Raw genomic sequence first — 20,293 nt, forward strand, 5'->3', positions numbered from 1 at the left:
AAAAGTCTCGCGGTTTATTACAGAAATTTTCGATTGTTCCCCCATTTTCAATTCCTTACCTTATCGTTGTCTTCATTAAGAGCAGATGTCTTCCATTTCTGAGACTTTCTGAATTCTGCAGCATAATTTGATTTGTTTCTCATTATCATTGTCTTATTTGGATATTGAGAATCACTTATTTTTCCATTACTTCTTATTTTTCATTTACTTTTATCTTTATTTCTTAATGTAGAAAAGCTGTTTATTCTATTACAAGCACTTACACAATTAGTTGTGGAGAGTAACAGGCCTGCTGGTGAGACAGGTCACCCGAAATAGAGATGGTATCAAACCCGCAGTTAAGGACTAACTCCTTAAAAAAAAAAAAAAAAAAAAGAAAGAAAGAAAAATGAAAAACACTCTTATCAAGGATTAATTTAATTTCAAAAGCAAATACAAGCTCTTGACTCATTCTTCTCAATTTGACAGTCTACCTGGGCTATTACTGTCAGATAAAAACACATCTTTACAATGTGGTGGCCTCAGGTTTAAAAACAAACAAACAAACAACAAAACCATTTCATAGAAAGAAAAGAAATAATATGAAAACAGCTCAAGAAATACATTAACAAGGAGCCGGCATGGTGGTTAAGGGCGCTGGACTCCCACATGGCCCCCACATTTGGAGTTCCAGACCCAGCGACTTGCTTTCTCTCTTTCTCTCTCTCTCTCTCTCTCTCTCTCTCTCTCAACTCTTTCTCTTTCGGATCAAATTTAAATAATTAATTAATTAATAATAAAGGAAATACACTAACGAGCAAAAATATATGGGCAAAAAAGAATGTGTGGTTTTCCTTTTTTTTTTTTTAGAATTATTTTATTTAACTCTCTTTTTTTTCCTTATTTATTTATCTTAATTTGACCAGACAGGGATAGAGCGTGTGTGTGTGTGAAGGGATGGGGGGAGTTAGAAAGCAAGCCACCAGGTCCTAGACTTGAACCGCCATCAGCCATGTAGGAATCCTGTGCACTTACCCACCACGCCACCTGCCAGCCCCCATGTGGTTTTCTTAACTGAAGAATTCAAGGAACTGGTCTCCACAGTAAATGTGCATCCTGAAAAGTCAGGTGTGAAGATTTTTAAGAGTAGGAATCTATGACTTGAATCTCCCCTGTTTCCTGAATAAAAATGGCATCTTGCAGTATTCATACTTCATGACTCAGATACCTACATCACTTGACTCTATTCCTTATTTGCATTTACTTAAATGAGTCTTAAAAACTTAGGGATACTGGGACCAGCAGATGGTGTAATGGTTATGTCACTGGACTCCCACATAGTTGACTGCAGTTTGAGTCCTGAACCCAGCAACTTCAAACTCACACTAGACATGTGTGCATGCATGCCCAAGATCCCAAGAGAAAAGTAGAAGGGAATGTGGTGTGGCCTTCCCTCTGGAGGTGATTTCTCACTTTCTGTTTCTCTATCTCTCCCGGTGAGTGCACGTGCCCTATAGCAAAAGTTTCAAAATTTTAAAGAAAAAAAAACCTTGGGGATACAACATCTGAAGAAAAATAATCACACATAAATAATATTCCCCCCTTCTTTGACAACTTTAGACCTGGGTTTGTTACTATAAAATTCCTGAAGAAAATTTTAATGTAAGTCTGTGGCTTTGATAAATTCAGCCCCCAGTTCGTATTTAGAAAACATTCACTGTTTGGGCTAAGAGTATTTTTGGTGATACTTATTATAGAGTGATAGTCTAATGTATGTCTCAAAACCAGCATAAACAATTGCAAGGTTAAGAGCAGAAAAAAAGAGTCTAAAATCACAAGTGCAGACCTAGCTAGGACCCTTGTCATTCTGGAGCCACACTTCTTCCATGGTCTTCATCATTATAAATGTTCTCTGCCATCTGCCACACTTGCATGATATTATCTTCTGATACAGAACAAGTCACCCAAGGCTCTTTGGGATGCTACAAGAAATCAGCTATCTTGGCAGTGTGACCACCATGAATAAACAACTCTGGTGGCCCATTTTCCGCATCTTCTGGGGATTGTTCCTCTCCAATTTTACTTAAATCCCAGACATTCAGTCTGTGACTAGTACTGCTGGAAACCAAAATAGTCTTATTGTGAGACGACACTGAACGTGGAATATTTTATCCTTATGTAATGCAAAGGAATGCTACTTCAGTTTCAGATTCCTAAGATCCCATAAGGTAACAGTCTTGTCAGCTGATCCTGTGGATGAACTCACTCTAAGGACTAACAGAGGCAGCTCACTTCAGCAGTGTGAGCATCAGCTGAAAGGCTTTGTTTGGAAGTATTCTTTGAACGAATATCTCAAATCACAAGTTTCTGATCATCAGCAACTGACCCAAATAGAGATTTGTGGCATGGATGCCAAGAAATAGCTTCCACCACCGCCCTATGCCCTTAAAGATGGTCTTTGCATCCACTTCTCCTTCCTTTGAAAAGCACGGATGTCCCACAGGCAGCTGGTAAGCTCGTCAGAAGTACTAAGTGCCCTCTGAGATTTGGGTCCCAAGAAAGCCCACAGCTTTCCTCCTAATGTCCACAGAGATGCAAGTCTGGTTTGCACTTCTGGAGAAGGACATTTTGTAGGGGACAGTAGATAGCATAATGGTTACATCGCTGAACTCCCATGTAGTCGACCACAGTTCAAGTCCCAGACCCAGCAGCTTCCAACTCATGCCCAGCACAACTCATGCATGCATGCCCAAGATCTTAAGGGCAGAATGGAGAAGAAGGGACTGTGGCATGGTCAACCCCTGTGCAGGGTGATTTTTTGCTTTCTGTCTCTCTGTCTCTCTCTGTCTCTTAAAATAAAAAGAAAAGAAAAATGTAGTTCTGGAGTGTGAAGTATTTCACTCTCAATACTTAGGTTTCGATTGGCACCCTCCTATTGTAATTGGAATGTTTTTGTCATCAAAAATACTTAGAAGAAAGTGACCCATTCTCTGTCTTGTGTGTTTTTTTTCAATGATGGAAACAATAGTGACCATTACACAACTAAGAATAAGATAGTACATCCAGAATAAGAAATGATGATTTAAAAAAATAAAGTACAAATCTACAAATCAATCTACATCTGTTTTATATGATAAAAAACAAAGATTATTTTTAAATTATCAACATTTTCTTCTTCATAGCTTCTTCTGTGTATATATATCTTTTTCCACAGGCAGCTGGTAAGCTCGTCAGAAGTACTAAGTGCCCTCTGAGATTTGGGTCCCAAGAAAGCCCACAGCTTTCCTCCTAATGTCCACAGAGATGCAAGTCTGGTTTGCACTTCTGGAGAAGGACATTTTGTAGGGGACAGTAGATAGCATAATGGTTACATCGCTGAACTCCCATGTAGTCGACCACAGTTCAAGTCCCAGACCCAGCAGCTTCCAACTCATGCCCAGCACAACTCATGCATGCATGCCCAAGATCTTAAGGGCAGAATGGAGAAGAAGGGACTGTGGCATGGTCAACCCCTGTGCAGGGTGATTTTTTGCTTTCTGTCTCTCTGTCTCTCTCTGTCTCTTAAAATAAAAAGAAAAGAAAAATGTAGTTCTGGAGTGTGAAGTATTTCACTCTCAATACTTAGGTTTCGATTGGCACCCTCCTATTGTAATTGGAATGTTTTTGTCATCAAAAATACTTAGAAGAAAGTGACCCATTCTCTGTCTTGTGTGTTTTTTTTCAATGATGGAAACAATAGTGACCATTACACAACTAAGAATAAGATAGTACATCCAGAATAAGAAATGATGATTTAAAAGAATAAAGTACAAATCTACAAATCAATCTACATCTGTTTTATATGATAAAAAACAAAGATTATTTTTAAATTATCAACATTTTCTTCTTCATAGCTTCTTCTGTGTATATATATCTTTTTAAATTGCCCTTCCCCATTGGGGCATCATTTTAAGCTGAGCATTTTCAAATATGTTATTTTAACTGCTGCTATTTTGTTTTATGTTTTTTAATTGAAGTTTTAAATTTTGTGCTTGCACCCCATGGAGTAATAACCACAAAGGGTAGAGTTTTATTAATTGAAAAAATAAATTTGAAAACAATGCCCTAAATAAGTTAGACAACTGGATTATAGATAAACTTCCAAGAGATATGTGGATATAAGTGTGTTAGTGGCTATGTGCATTCTTAAACACTCATGAATCTTTTTATATAATAACATAGAATAGTAAAATCAGGTCTAAACTACTTTCTTAATTGTATTCTTGAAGTAGTTGTGTTATAAGATTTTTCTAAAGGGATAATATGATTAAAATGTCATTGTTCACAATCACTGAATAATCACTACATGCCAAATTCAATGTTAAGCACTAGAGGAAAAAATTACAAATTATAATAATGATTTGCCTTTAAGGAGTTTACAATCAAGAGACAAATGTGCAAACAGTTGCAAGACGATATAAAAGCTTCTAAGGAGTGGCTAGATATGGAGTTCTACAGCAATAGAAATGGGGAAATCTTTGAGGTAAGACTCATAAGAAAGTTAGGCATTATCCATGGAAGTAAAAGCTACAGTGGACTCTTCCTCTGGGATGTTTCAGTATTGCTAAGGAGAAATGAACAGAGTGAGGGATGGGGGTAGAGAGGAGAAGGCTTCAGAAAGATAATGAAGTCAGATCATGAAAAACCTTACATGTCACGCAAGAAAGCTTCGACAGTAATAAGCAATGAGAAATACTTTCAGGATATTATGTAATAGAGTGACAAAATCAAATGCATATTTTAGAGAAGTGACATTCAGGACAAATTTCAAGGGACTAAAAAGGAGAGGTAGAGGGGTTATTATACTACCCAAGAGAGGAATAATGAGGGCCTGAACTAAGGCAGTGGCAGAGAGCCTGGGTGGGTGGGGAGTAAGAGGAGGGAGGGTGCAATTTTAACTATCTATAGGAGATGGAATTTATAGAATTGGTGACTGGTTAGATGAAAGCAAGAAAAAGAAGAAGGAGATGAAGATGACATGACAGTTCTGGCTTAGGTGCTGTTTTAGTCTACTCTGTTGCTAATAACAGAAAATACCTGCAACTGAAAAATAAGAATAAGGTTTATTCATTTCAAAGTTTGGAAGGCCAAGATCCAGTGGCTGCATCTGGTGAGGGTCTTCTAACCACATTACAATATGGTGGGGGATACTAATGCATGCATCTGTAACTGTACATCTCTAGTCGAGTCTCAATCTTAATCTAGTCACAACCACATCTCTGTGTATGAATAAATTTCAAAGACACATAGCAGATGCCTATGAAGACAGTGTATCCATTTACTGAGATAGAAAATAAGAAAATAAATAAGGTTGGTGGTTAAGAGAAAATATAAGGCGTTCCATTTTAGACATGTTCTGTTTAATGTGGTAATGTCATCTTCTGGTAGAGATTCCAGTAGATAGTGGCTCTGTGAGATCTGCTCATGATTTGTCTCTAATATGCTTCCTTTCCTCCCATTTACTTGCACTCCAGTCAAACAATCTTCCATTATTCTGGGACACTACAAGTTTATTTCTGCCTTAGGGCCAGTGGGTTTCTTGTTATGTACCTAAGAACTTGCATGGCTGATTCCCTTACTTCATCTAAGTCTCTAAGCAAAGGGTTCTCAAAACAACTCTCCTGGTCACCCCATATGAAATATCCTCCAACCCTTATATCACTTTATATCCCTATGCTTTATTTTTTTTTCCTTTGTAACATGTATCACTACATGAAATTATATCATGCAGGTCTTCCCAAGTCCCACAGAAGAAATCCAGGGAGCCAGCGACTTCACCGAGAGTGGCTGAGAAGTTTTCTACCAGGGTTCTTCTGCTACCGAGGCAGGCTTTCAGATTCTTTTCCTGTCTCATGCCTTTTAAGGTCCCATCTACTGACACAGAAAATAAACAGGGAGCCAGCTGCTCACAAAGAGTAACTGAGAAGTTTTCTGCTGGTGTTCTGCTACCTAGTTACATAGTTCTAGCCTAGTCCCAGGTGCATCTAATCCTGAGAGGTTGCTAGAGGATCCAAGTACCTGTACTTCCCTAGATAAACCCTACTCTGATTGAAAGATGCAGCCCTATACCAAGAACACACCTGGGAAGAAGAACTGTTCTTTTCCCCTGACACTACAAAACCTACTCAAAAAAGTAAGAAGAAGTGTGTACTTCATCAGATGACTAAAAACCAATACATGAACACAAAAAATATGGAAAACGAGGACATACTTCTCCCTTAAGGGAATATGACAACTCCTCATCAACCACAGGCACCACAATAGAACTCACAAAAATGTCAGAAAAGGAATTCACAATATTCATAGTGACAAAACTAAATGAGATGCAAGAAAAAACAGACAACTAACTCCAGGAGATGAAGAATTCCTTCCACAACATGAAGGAGGAGATAGATACCATAAAATATAATCAAGCACAGGACCAGCAGATGGCATAATGGTTACAATGCTAGATTTCCATGCAGCCGACCACAGTTCAAGTCCTGGACTCAGCGGCTTCAAACTCACACTGCGCACATGTGCATGCATTCCCAAAATCCTGAGAGGAGAGTGGAGCTGAAGGGATTGCAGTATGGCTATAACCCCTGGGGGGTGATTTCTCATTTTCTATCTCTCTGTCTCTCTGGAAAGCATTTGAACACTATAGCAAAAATCTCTTTAAAAAACAAAAAGAATCAAGCAGAACTTCTAGAGATGAAAACTTTAATATAGGCTATCAAAATCTCCCTTGAAAATATTAATACCATATTAAGTTATGCAGAAGATCAAATCTCTAAACTACAAGATAAAAAAACACCAACTTAGACAAAACCACCAAAAAAAAAAAACTTTAAAAAATCGAAGATAGGGATCAGCAGATGGCATAATGGTTGTGTCGCTGGACTCCCACGTGGCTGACCACAGTTCGAGTCCCAGACCCAGTGACTTCAAATTTACATGGGCACATGTTTGTCTGTGCTGAAGATCCTAAGAGAAGAATGGAAGTGAAAGGATTGTGATGTGGCCATCCCTTCCAGGGAGTGATTTTTCTCTTTTGGTTTTTCTGTCTCTCTAGCAAGCACATGTGCCCTATAGCAAAAATCTCTCTCAAAAAAAGAAATTGAGGATAACATATGGAAAATACTAGAAACCATTAAATGCCCAAATATATGAATAAGTGGCATTCCATAAAGTGAAGAATCTAATAAAGGCATAGTAAATCTATTCCATGAAATACTTGCAGAAAATTTTCCAAAGCCAGAAAAACATTCAAACATCTAGACCCAAGATATACAAAGAACTCCAAATAAAATCAATATAATAAGATCGTCCCCCTGGCACATTATAGCCTAACTGATCAAAATCAAAGACAAAGACAATATTTTGAAAATGGCAAGAGAGAAACATCAAGTTACTTACAAAGGTTATCCCATTAGGCTAATATCAGACCTCTCTACTGAAACAACGCAAGCAAGGAAAGAATGGGAAGATATGTTCAAAACGCTAAAAGAGGGACCACCCCAGGGGGGGTGATTTCCTGCTTTCTGTCTCTCTGTATCTCTCTGTCTGTCTGGCGAGCGCACACGCCCTATAGCTAAAAAAAACTCTCCAAAAAAAAGAAAAGAGAATAAAATAAAAGCCATTTAAATCTATTTGCAGATGACATGATGATATATATAGGAAACCCAAAAGAATCCACAAAAAATGTCTACTGGAAGTGTAAATGAATACAGTAAAGTGGCAGGATATGAAATCAGCATACAAAAATCAATATCATTCTTATACACCAACAATGAACAGGCTGAGGTAAAATTGAAGAAAGAAGTCCCATTTACAATAGCCAAAAATGTATATAAGATACCTAAGAATAAACCTAATGAAAGTAGGCAAAGAACTCTACAAAGAAAACCATGAAGAACTAAGAAAAATATTGAAAATGATACTAAAAAAAGTGAAAAGACATTCAATGTCCCTGGATTGGAAGAATTAATATAATAAAAAGTCAATTTTACCCAAAGTAATGTATAAATTTAATGTAATTACAATCAAATTGCCAGAGATATTCTTTACAGAATTAAAAAGAAAATCATATAATTTGTCTGGAATCGTAAGAGGTCATGTATAGCCAAAGCAATGCTATACTGAAAGAGTGGACTAGGATGTATCTCAGTCTCTGACCTCAAAATATATTATAAGACTATGATAATCAAGGCAGCACGATCCTGACACAAAAACAGGCATGTAGATCAATGGAACAGAATTGAAAACTCAGAAATAACCCCCCAAACATACAGCCCACTGGTCTTTGACAAAAAACAAAAACAAAAAAAAAAAAAAACAAACAAAAAAAAAAAAAAATAAAAAAATCCACCAGAAAAACAGATATCCACCTACAAAAAAATGAATCTGTACCCCTATCTTTCACCATTAAGAAAAATCAACTCCAGGAGCTGGCAGGTGGCATGATGGTTAAGGGCACTGGACTCCCACATGGCCGACTATGGTTCAAACCCTGGCTGGCAGCTTACTTTCTCACTTTCCCTCCTACTCTCTCTCTCTCTCACTCTGTCCCTCTCTGGTCAAATCAAAACAAACAAATAAATAAATAAATAAAGTTAAATAAAATAATTTAAAAGAAGAAAAATCAACTCAAAATGGATCAAAGCTCTAAACATAAAACCTCAAACTATAAAACTACTGTGGAAAACACAGTGAAAACTCTTGGAGACATTGGAGTTACCAAAGATCTTTTGAATAAGGCCCCTGAAGCACAGATAATAAGCCCAAAAATAGACAAGTGGGATTACTTCAGATTAAAAAGCATCTGCACAGCAAAAGAAACAATAATTAGAGTGGAGAGGCAACCTTTGGAATGGGAGAATATATTTGCAAACTACACCTCTGACAAGGGACTGATAACCAGAATATACAGGAAACTCAAGCAGTTTACCTGAAAAATAAATAAATAAATAAACCCATTAAAAGATAGACAAATGAACTGAACAGACAACTCTCTAAGGAAGACATATGAATACATGTGTGCTACAGAACATATAACATTGGAGAATCAATGGGTGAAAGGAATTGGAAGGAAGGTTCAGGTGCTCAAAGACCTCCATGAGATTACAGGGCATTATTGTGGAAGGGAATGAGGGAATGAACCATCTAATAGGATGTTACTGTGAACAGATAGTAGCAACACCGGGGACACATGGTAGCATAATCTGTGAGTCAATCTATGACAGCATAATGGAAGTGCAGAGGATGGCAATCCTGGTACTAGTGACCTAAAAGGAAAACAATTAATTAGGCAAGAGTAGACATAAAGTCCTAGTAACACTACTACTATTCAAAAAATAAAACAAAGGTCCAACTGAGTGACACATGCTGTTAAGATGCTGTGCCCCACATGGGAAGCCTGAGTTCAATTCCTGACCCAACCTAAAGGCCAGGCACAGTGGCATGCATCTGTAAGCTTATAAATGCACAGAGACTGAGGCAGGAGGATCAGGAGCTCAGGGCTGGCCTGCGCAGTATACCAAGACTACATTAAAAAAAAAAAAAAAAAAAAAAAAAAACCTGAGTATTGTGGCATGCCACTGGAAGGCCAGGACTTAGTGAAACCTGTAAAATAAAATAAAATACTCCAAGAATAACAAGTGTTGACCAAAATGTAGAAATACTGGGACCATTATGTACTGTTGGTGGGACTGTGAAACGTTATTGCTACTATAGAAAACAGTATAGCTGTTTTATGATATATATGATCTAGCAAGCAATTATACTTCTAACTACATAAAATGGAAAATAGGGTGGTCAAGCCCATGGCATGGTGTATAAGGTGGCTGGATCCCATATGGCCGAACCTGAGGTTCAAGTACCAGACCAGCAGCTTGAGAAATGTACTAGGCATATGTGTATGCCCAAAATCCTGAAAGGAGAGGAAAATGGAGAAGACTGTGACCATTCCCCATAGGATACATTTTCTTATTTTCTTTCTTGCTCTTTATCTTTCTCTAGCAATTGCACGTGCCATCTTGCAAATTAAAAAAGAAGAAGAAAAAGAAAAAGAAAAGAATACAAGGTCTCAAAAGTATTTTTGCGGGGACCAGCAATTAGCATAATGGCTATGTCACTGAACTCCCTTGTAGCCAACCATGGTTCAAGTCCCGGACCCAGTGGCTTAAACTCATGTCGGTGTGTGTGTGTGCGTCCAAGATGCCAAGAAGATAAGTGAGAAGAAGGGATTGCGGCGTGGCCATCCCCCCGGAGGTGACTTCTTACTTTCTATCTCTCTGTCTCTCTCTTTCTGGCAAGCACATGCGCCCTATAGCAAAAACCTCTCCCCCCCCAAAAAAAAAAGTACTTTTGCACATCTATGTTCATAGCAGCATAATTCCTAATATTAAAGAGATGGAAACAATCCACATGCTATCAGTAGAGAAATGAGTAAACAAAATGAGCTCTACAGATATATTTAAAGTAGAATATTATTCAACCTTAAAAAGAAAGAAAATCCTCAGGACCAGCAGATGGCGTAATGGCTATGTCACTGGACTCCCATGTAGTCAACAACAGTTCGAGTCCTGGACCTGGTAGCTTAAATTCATGCCGGTGCATGTGTGTGCGTGCCCAAGATCCCGAGAGGAGAATAGAGGAGATGGTATTGCAACATGACCACCCCCCCTCCCCGGTGAGGGGGCTGATTTCTCACTTTCTATCTCTCTGTCTTTCTCTGTCTTTCTGGTGAGTGCACGAGTCCTATAGCAAAAACCTCTCCAAAAAAAAGAAAATCCTGTCACTTGCTACAACATGAATGAACTAAGTGAAATAAACTGGCTGCTAAAAGACAAATACTGTGTGTTCCTACTTACATGAGATATCCAAAGAAAGAAAAAAGATAGATATCAACTTAATAGAAAAAGGAAACAGAATGGCGGTTACCAGTGGAGGAGGGAGAAATGAGAAATTACTGTTTAATGGGTACAGAATCAGTTCTGCAAGATAAAAAAATTCTGGAGTTCTAGTATATATATGTGAACACATATAACACTATCGAACTGTAAGCTTAGTTAAGATGGTAAATTTTATATTATGTCCTATTAGCACAATTAAAATAAAATTAAAGCAAAGCTTAAGCAATAGTAAATTTAGAAAACAATTTGTCAATGAACTGAACCATCAAACTAGTGCTGTCAGTCTACTGATTGTTTAATTAATTTAGTTGATCAATTAATGATGCTGAAATAAATGATTGTATATAGAAAAGCACACTATGATCTGAACATTTTTGTCTATCCCCAAATTCATATGTTGAAATCGTAACTCCCATGGTGATAGTATTAGGAGGTGGGTCCTTTGGGAAGTGATAAAATCCTAAGGGTTCTGCCTTCATGAATAAGATGAGTGCTCTTGCAAAGAGGCTCAGAGAACTGCCCTGCCCTTTGAAATACATAAAATACAGGTAGAAGTCTTCATCTATGAATCAGAAAATGGACCTCACTAGACACTGAATCTAATGAGGCCTTGATCTTGAATGTGCAAGCATCTAAAACTATGAGAAATAAATTTCTACTGTTTGTAAGTCACCCAGTCTGATATTTTGTTACAGCAATTCAAAGATAATATATATCAAAAACACAATAAATAAGAGGAAGAATTTTTTTTTCAAGAATAAAAATAATGTGCATGCATCCTTTAAAGCTGTAGGGAAGGTGATCACTGTGGCCCAAAAGATGCCTGGGTATATTTTGTGCTGGCCAAATTTCTTCCATTAGCATTAATCTCTCATCAATAAGATACTCAGTTTTCATGACATTGTGGTTGTCAACATAATTGTTAATTTAACTATTTAGGTTAGGAATCTTGTTATTCCTGTGCATTATATTGTTGAGCCTGGTAAAGCAATAGTATATACCCATTTGTTTTGTCTCAGGAGCTGATTATTTTCAACCCAATTTTGACGAATAGTGTTGAATAGGAGGACAGACACATGGTGCAGTGGTAAAATGCAATGCTCTGCAAGCATCATACATGGGATGGTTATTGGTCTACATCTGGAGACCTTTTTGAGTGTGTTCGGCACGTGTGTGCCCATGGTCTGGCCTGGCTGCAGCTGGGAGTGGAGTACAGAATTGGGACCTGATAAGGATGCAATCTGTGTGTGTGTGTGTGTGTGTGTGTGTGTGTGTGTGTCTTTCTCTTTCCTCTTTCTCTCTCTGTCCTTCTCAGTCATGGAATAAATAAGCTGAAAAAAATAGTATTAAGTAAAAGCTATAAAATTATTACAGCATTCAGTTAATAATAGAAGAATCATCAGAGATGAAAGTGATTGAATTGGTCATCATTGATGACCCATGATCATCCTGTAGAATGGACATTAGACCATCACGTACAGGAGTAGTAGGTAGGAATGCTCTGACTTCATTCTTTTGGTTGCTATGAGGGGGTGTTTGTTTCCTAATAATTCATACCTTTTTGATCCACTTTACTTTTCTCACCATCAGGTTGGGAAATTTATTTTTAGCCTATCTAGAGAGAAGTCAGAGGCATAGGTATCACCTGTCTTCCACAGGAAGCTATCATTCACTCTGCAACTTCATGCCGAATGTTACACAGGGGCAGGTGTCATATGAGGAGGATGGCCCTGGCTTGTTCTGACCCAGTGCAGCCCATGAATAAAAACGTAGTTTGAATTCTGCAATATGATCATCGAAATCCCATTATTACCCATATTCTCCAATTTTATCTTCATCAATTACAAAGTGGACACTTGGGCTCTCCTTCTGATCATCTTTTGTCTTTATTCCTAATTGATTCTACATTCACGCAGGAATAAAGAATTACATGCAGGGACCAGCAGATGGCATAATGGCTATGACACTGTACTACCACATGGCTGACAGTAGTTCAAATCTCACACCCAACAGCTTTAAACTCATGCCAGGTACATGTGCGTATGTGTCCAAAATCCCAAAAGGAGAATGGAGGAGAAGGGATTGCGAGATAGCTATCCCTCCTGGGAGATGATTTCTTGCTTTCTATGTCTCTGTCTCTCCAGCAAGCACATACAACCCTATAGCAAAAATCCCTCTTAAAAAAAAATTAAGAATTACACACAAATCCCTTCTAAACAATATATTTTCAACATATCAAGATTTAAAGCATTTACTATAAGACAAAAGCAATTATCTTTATAGATTTATATACTAAATAGATGGGTAAAAAATTAAAATAAAATATATACTTTAATTAATTTAATTAATTAAAATATGAATTAATCAGCATGGAGAGGAATTATAGAAATCCATAGCATTATAAAAAATAGGGCTTGCTATGGCTTAAGTAAACCAAAGTTTCATGTTTCAAAATTTGGTCTCTATTGTAATGGCATTGGAAGATGATAAGACTTTTAAAAGGTGAGCCCTAGTGGGTGGTATTTGAATCATAGAAGTATCACCCTCATCAATACATTAATCCTTTCTTGCAAGATGGCATGAGCTGCAGCTCTCCTAAGGAGTTAGTTCCCACAAATTTGCTACAAAAGAAAGATGGCTGCCCCAGATCTCTCTCTGCAAGTGCCTGCCATCCTCTCTGTTTCTGTTGACCAGATAGGGCTATTATGATATGCGCCAGAGGTCTGCCTGATGCCAGCCCCATACTTTTGGACTTCCCAACCACCAGACTCATGAGCCAAATAAACCTTTATTCTTTATAAGTCACTCAGTCTCAGGCATTTGTTAGCAACACAATAGCAGACTAAAACAGTACTTTCTCACACAATCCTGTTAACTACCTCCCGAATATGTCAAACCTATCAGTATTAACATCTAAAACTGAAACTATTACATTAAAATTTAAATGATAAAAATATATTTAAAATGGGACCAGCAGTTAGTGTAATGGCTATGTCGCTGAACTCCCATGTAGTCGACCACAGTTCAAGTCCTGGATCCAGTGGCTTAAACTCACGCCGGGCACATGTACATGCATGCCCAAGATCCCAAGAGGAGAATGGAGGAGAAGGGATTGCGTTGTGGCCATGCCCCCCGGGGGTGATTTCTCATTTTCTGTCTCTCTGTGTCTCTCTGTCTTTCCGGTGAGCACACGTGCCCTGTAGCAAAAACTTCTAAAAAAAAAAAAAATCCACATTCTCTAAAAAATATATATATATATTTAAAAATCCTTACCTTTGGGGTCAGCAATTGGTGTGGTGGTTAAGGGTGCTGGATTGACTCCCACATGGCCCACTGCCCGTCGAGTCCTGAACCGGGCAGCTTGCTTTCTCACTTTCTCTCGCCCTCTCTGGTCAAATTAAAATAAATAAATAAAGTAAAATAATAATTTTTTAAAAATTCTTATCTTTATTATTAATTTTACTACTTTCTGGAGACTTCTTTTTATCTTTTTTTTTTTTTTTTTGCCACAGGGGCATGTGAGGTCACCAGAGAGAGAGAAAGTGAGAAAGTACCCCCTTCACAGAGGGTCTGCCACATCATAATCTCTTCTCTTCCATTCTGCTCACAGAATTTTATGTATAAATACACACATACATGCCCAGTGTGTTTTTCAAACTGCCAAATCTGAGTCTTGAACCATGTAGTCAGTCATGTAGGATCCAGCTGCCTTAGCCACCACACCACTAGTTGGCCCTGGTGAAATTTAAAAAATGAAAAAGAAATAAAATAAAATAAAAACAACTGGGAACCAGTTGGTGGCAAAGAGGTTAAGGACACTGGATCCTACACAGCCGACCATAAGGTTCAAGTCCCAGACTCGACAGCTTGAAAAACACATTTTGCACATTTTCATGTATCCCAAAATCCAGAGAGAAGAATGGAGGAAAAGGGATTGTGGCATGACTATCCCCCAAGAGGTCTCTCCCTCTCTCTCTCTTTCTCTCTCTCTCTCTCTCTCTCTCTCTCTCTTTCTCTCTCCCACCAGTGAGCACAGGCACCCTATAACAAAATTGAAAAATCAAAAAATAAAAACAACTGTCCTCCAGACAATTTGACATTTGTTTCTCCAATACATTTATCAAACATCAACTGAGTATCTAAGGGCAAGGTACTATCATAAAAATGATGTATACAAACCATCACAATTTCTACTTTTAAAAAGCATAAATAAAACTAGGGAGATGGTACACACTTACAAGTTCCTAGAATAAGAAAGTATTTGCTAAGTTCCACAAGGTGTAATAAAAATCACATGGATGTTTGCAACAGATAAAGGCCTCTTTTTGAAGAGAAAAAGCCTATGTAAATTAGGTGGCATTTTCATTGGAATGTGCAAAACGTGAGCTCATGTGGAGTTTGGAAAGCATAAGAAAAAGAGCTTTTGGGGAGAAGTGAGAGATAAAAGTGGAAAGGTATTTTAGGGCCATCTCTGGAGTGGGACTTGAATCTTAAAGAGAGTTAAAAATGTTTGGAAAAACTGCTGTGTGGGATGAGCAGTGAGTCAGCAAGAGATGAATAAAAAAATGTGCTGAGCAGAAATGACGGCTCAGTTAAAGTGAACGAGCACGAATCCGGGGCAGACTCAATCAGTACAGCTTTCTCTAGCAATACTCGTCATCCCAGCAAGGAAGCAACTGGAGGTTCAAGGTCGAGGAGGAGTTCAGGGAAATATGCAAAGACGCATTTGAGCCGACTGCCCACAGGAAGCAGGATAGACAGACAAGAAATGAAATCAGAGGGAACTAACAGACAAAAGAAAAAAGCAGAGTTGGGATTGTAATGGGAGTGAAGATCAGGTTATGTATGCATGAGGAATTTAGAAAGATTGACATTAAGGAGATTGTAGAAGAGGTAAATACTCAAAATTGGAGACTGTAGAGCCAGATGATGAGCTCCAAGGATGGAGTGATGTTAGGGATCACTGGTGTCAAGGAGATGAGGAACTGGTATGATAACTGATAGGTTAAATTCATTGAGTATGAGAAAAGAAGTACCATAAAGTTTAGGGTACTATAGCCCTTAGGATAAGAGGGTAGCATGAAACAGCTGGAAAGAGGAGAAACTGCTGAATTTTAAGAGTCAGAACAGCATCCTAGAATAGCCAATGGAGAACAAAGGATGTTGACCCTTTTTCTTTGTCCTCTCTGGTAGTGATAAAAGAAGGGAAAATTTGTACTGGGAATAATTTCATATGAAATAGCATCATTATTAAGAATGCAAGGTTCTGGGCCCAGCAGGTGGCATGGTGGTTAAGGCAGCTGGATTCCCATATGGTTGACCATGGTTCAAGTCCTTAACCTGTTGGTTTGAAAATCACACTGAGCACATGTACATGTGTGCCCAAAATCTCAAGAGGAGAATGGAGGAGAAGGGATAGTGGCATGGCCATCCCTTCTAGGGGGAGATTTCTCACTTTCTCTCTCTCTGTCTCTCACTGTCTCTCTCTCCTCTCTGATGAGCGCACATGCCCTATGGAAAAACCTAAAAAAAAAGAAGAAAAAGAAAAGAAAAGAAAGAAGAATTCGATTATAGAAAAGAAATAGAAAGAGGTTTTGTGAGAAAGTCTCATAAAAAATAATGGGAAAGGGTCAGCAGGTGGCACAGAGGTTAAAGCAGCTGGATCTCATGTGGTCAACTATGTGATTCAAGTCCTAGACCCCAGGGCTTGAAAAAACCCTGGCCACATGTATATGCATGCCCAAGATCCTGAGAAGAGAATGGAGGAGAAGGGGTTGCTGCATGGCCATCCCCATAAAGGGGTCATTTCTCATTTCCTCTATCTTTCTTTGTGTCTCTTGGCCTCTAACCAGCAAAATACCTATAGCCAATTTAAAAGAAAATTAAAGCAGTGGAAAAAATAACGACATAACCATAAGACCTGGTAGCACAAAGGGGAAAGGCTGCCTCTGGTACTTACTAGGGTTATGTGCAAACACCCCAGTTCACAAAGCAGACAGAAGCATGCACTAGCTTTGGCCAGTTAAACTTGATCAAGTGATATGTGTCACTTCCAGGGGAATCTTTGCAAGCCAATGCACAATTCACCATATCTGTTGACCTAAGGGAACCTAGAAGCATGTACTAAAATGAAGCTTTGGTCACCTAAGTTTCTAAATGATTCTGAGGAGCAGAATCCTTCTCTGCCACACCTTGACACATATGTTCATGAGTGAAAAATAAACCTCCCTGGGCCAGCACCATTCAGTGGCCTGAAAATCATGCTGGGCTCATGTGCATGTGTGCCCAGGGTCCCAGGAGGAAAATGGAGAAGGAATTGCAGTGTAGCCATCCCCCCAGGGGAAAAATTTCACTTCTCCTCTCACCATTCCTCTCTCTCTCTTTCCAGGGAGCACAAGTGGTATAAAGAAAAAAAAAAAACTCTAAATTTTTTTTTAAAAGAAAGAAAAAGGAAAAAGAAACCTTTATTGATTTAGCTACAGATATTTGGAGGGTGTTTGTTACTATAGCCTAACCTATCTTGACTTTAGGTAACCCAAATAAATAGAGCAGAAGAGCTTTTTAATAAAGTGCTTGACATGTGTTCTATTTATTATTCTACTTATTTTACAACAGTATTTTTTAAAATCATAATATTCTCTTAAGGATGCAAAAAGGAGGCTCGACAGTTATGGAAGTCAGATCCTACGTGGACAATCACAGTTTGAATTCTGCCCTGGCAGCTTGAAAAAACATACTGGGCACATGTGCATGTGTGCCCAAAACCCTAAAGGGATGAAGAAATGGAAGGAAAATGGCCATGCCCCGTTGGGAGGTCTCTCTTTCTCTCTCTCTCATGCATGAGCCCTCTGACACACACACAAACACACACACACATACACAGATATAAAAAAAGAACTATGAGATCTTAGGCAAGAATCTTCTAAGATTGGGATACCCCCATGTGCATTGGTAGCTTAGGACCAGCAGCACTGACGCCTGGGTCTGCCGGCTCCTTACCCAGCACTAACTCAACCTATTAGCATCCTTAAATGCATGCCACAGACTCAAGGACAGGTGAAAGAATTTACACTGGCAGAAAGAGCTGGATTGAGCTGAAGATGAAAGAAATACGGACAGGAAGAGTTTGAACAGTTTGTACCTGGATATTGTGCAGAGAACGGCGGAAACGTTAGCCAGAAATCGAGACAGAGAGTCTCTAGACAGAATCTAGAATCTCAGAGTATAAAAGATAACTAGGGCTTATCTGACCAATATTTGGCAATTTGGCACTGACCAGAAGGCAGAATTTAGTGATGAAGAGAATTTGAGAGCTGGCAGGAGAACCAACTCCAATATTTGGTATGTTTTATCTTTGTATTTATCTTTATTAGCATTTTACAGACTGGGATACACAGATATAAAAAAAGAACTATGAGATCTTAGGCAAGAATCTTCTAAGATTGGGATACCCCCATGTGCATTGGTAGCTTAGGACCAGCAGCACTGACGCCTGGGTCTGCCGGCTCCTTACCCAGCACTAACTCAACCTATTAGCATCCTTAAATGCATGCCACAGACTCAAGGACAGGTGAAAGAATTTACACTGGCAGAAAGAGCTGGATTGAGCTGAAGATGAAAGAAATACGGACAGGAAGAGTTTGAACAGTTTGTACCTGGATATTGTGCAGAGAACGGCGGAAACGTTAGCCAGAAATCGAGACAGAGAGTCTCTAGACAGAATCTAGAATCTCAGAGTATAAAAGATAACTAGGGCTTATCTGACCAATATTTGGCAATTTGGCACTGACCAGAAGGCAGAATTTAGTGATGAAGAGAATTTGAGAGCTGGCAGGAGAACCAACTCCAATATTTGGTATGTTTTATCTTTGTATTTATCTTTATTAGCATTTTACAGACTGGGAGATAAGGTCAGCAAGATTTGGTGGTCTGTGATGTTTCCACTGTACTTGCCAAAATCCATAAAAATTTTTATTAGTTTACATTTTTTTTAAATAGCCTGGTAGTGATGACGCTGAATAAAACATCTTTTCCCCCGCAATCAAAAAGCACAAAATATATATCTTCCTCTTTCCGTTGTTAATCAACTCTGACTTGCTCTAATTTCTAGGCCTGTGGACTCTTGCTCATCTACCAAACATAGATGTTTTATGATGCATCCTGCCTGTAATGGGGCGATTCCAGCAGGAAGTGGCACTCTCCCAAGCAAGAGAGCCTCACTCAGAACTGTTATTTATGGCTCATAATACAGGCTACACTCACGACTTCATGACACCGTGATTCCTTTTCTTAGCTTCTCAAAGGACACCTGGCTCAACTGAACAACTAGCTTATTTTGTCACACTGTAGGTCATCCCGACCCTTAGAAACGGAATTGAAGAGAGGAGGGAGCACCATGCAATTGTCACACCATTACCCCTGGCCCTGGAAATGCAATGATACAGAAGCTCAGAGATGCAAAAGAGACTGCTGGGAAGGTTAGCTGCTTTCTTAGACCTGACAAAGATAATTCCAGGGCCTATGGCTTCTAGTAATAAGATTTCAGATTGGTGGCATTTAGATGTATGTATGTTATTGATAGGGTTTTCTTTAGGTTACACTAAAGGTCCTCAAGAATTAACACTGTGGGCTACAGTACAGAAGATAAAACGAGACTCATTTATGCATTTTAGTAAGACAGGCATCAGTAACAAAAACGGCAGTTGATGGGCGGAAATTTCTCATTTGGACATTCTGAATAAGCATCACATATCTATTATTGTTGCCATTAGACTAGTTCTCACTTACTTAGCGTTTTCAAAGTCAAATACTCTACTAGAGGGGTTTTTTTTTGTTGACTTTACATCTTCTCTTTTTATAAGTGAGTGGGGTCTGCTACCATAATTATATAGAATAATATTTCTTTTCCTCTTTCACTTAAATTCTGTTTAAGCCAGGCATAAGGTACTACTTCCATTGAAATAAATTAGGTTAATGGAGTTTTGATAACTCAACCACGTGTACTCAGAATCAGCCTAAATTAGACATCTGTGCTGCCAATTCAGAAAGGAGTTTTACTTGGAAATTATGGCTTTGGATAGATAAGAATTTTTCCAACTCTTACATAATACTTGCTTTTAACTTGTGATCACTTGTTATATGCATTTTTGTGGCATAAACCCTGAACTATGGTTAAGTTTTGACAAGAAATTACAAAAGACGATTATTTTTCAGGGCTCTGCTTACCATATAGAGTATTTTCTTTTTTATTATCTGTTCAAAGTATATACCAGAGAGGTTGGGTCTGCATCCCAAGGAATACTTCAAGTTCTGCTGTAAAAACCAGGAGGAAAGGATGCACAGGAATGCAACAACATAAGAAGACAGCACAGCATGAATGT

The 20,293-nt window shown here is 38.5% G+C and overlaps 1 pseudogene; it reads right to left on the minus strand.

Annotated features, from left to right (window-relative positions):
* Positions 1-1,841: 1,841 nt before the first annotated feature.
* Positions 1,842-20,293, minus strand: part of LOC102468612 (histone-binding protein RBBP4-like) — a 24,402-nt pseudogene continuing 5,950 nt past the window's right edge.

This window comes from Tupaia chinensis, unplaced genomic scaffold (assembly GCF_000334495.1).
Source record: "Tupaia chinensis unplaced genomic scaffold, TupChi_1.0 Scaffold145147_1, whole genome shotgun sequence".
NCBI classification, from domain to species: domain Eukaryota; kingdom Metazoa; phylum Chordata; class Mammalia; order Scandentia; family Tupaiidae; genus Tupaia; species Tupaia belangeri.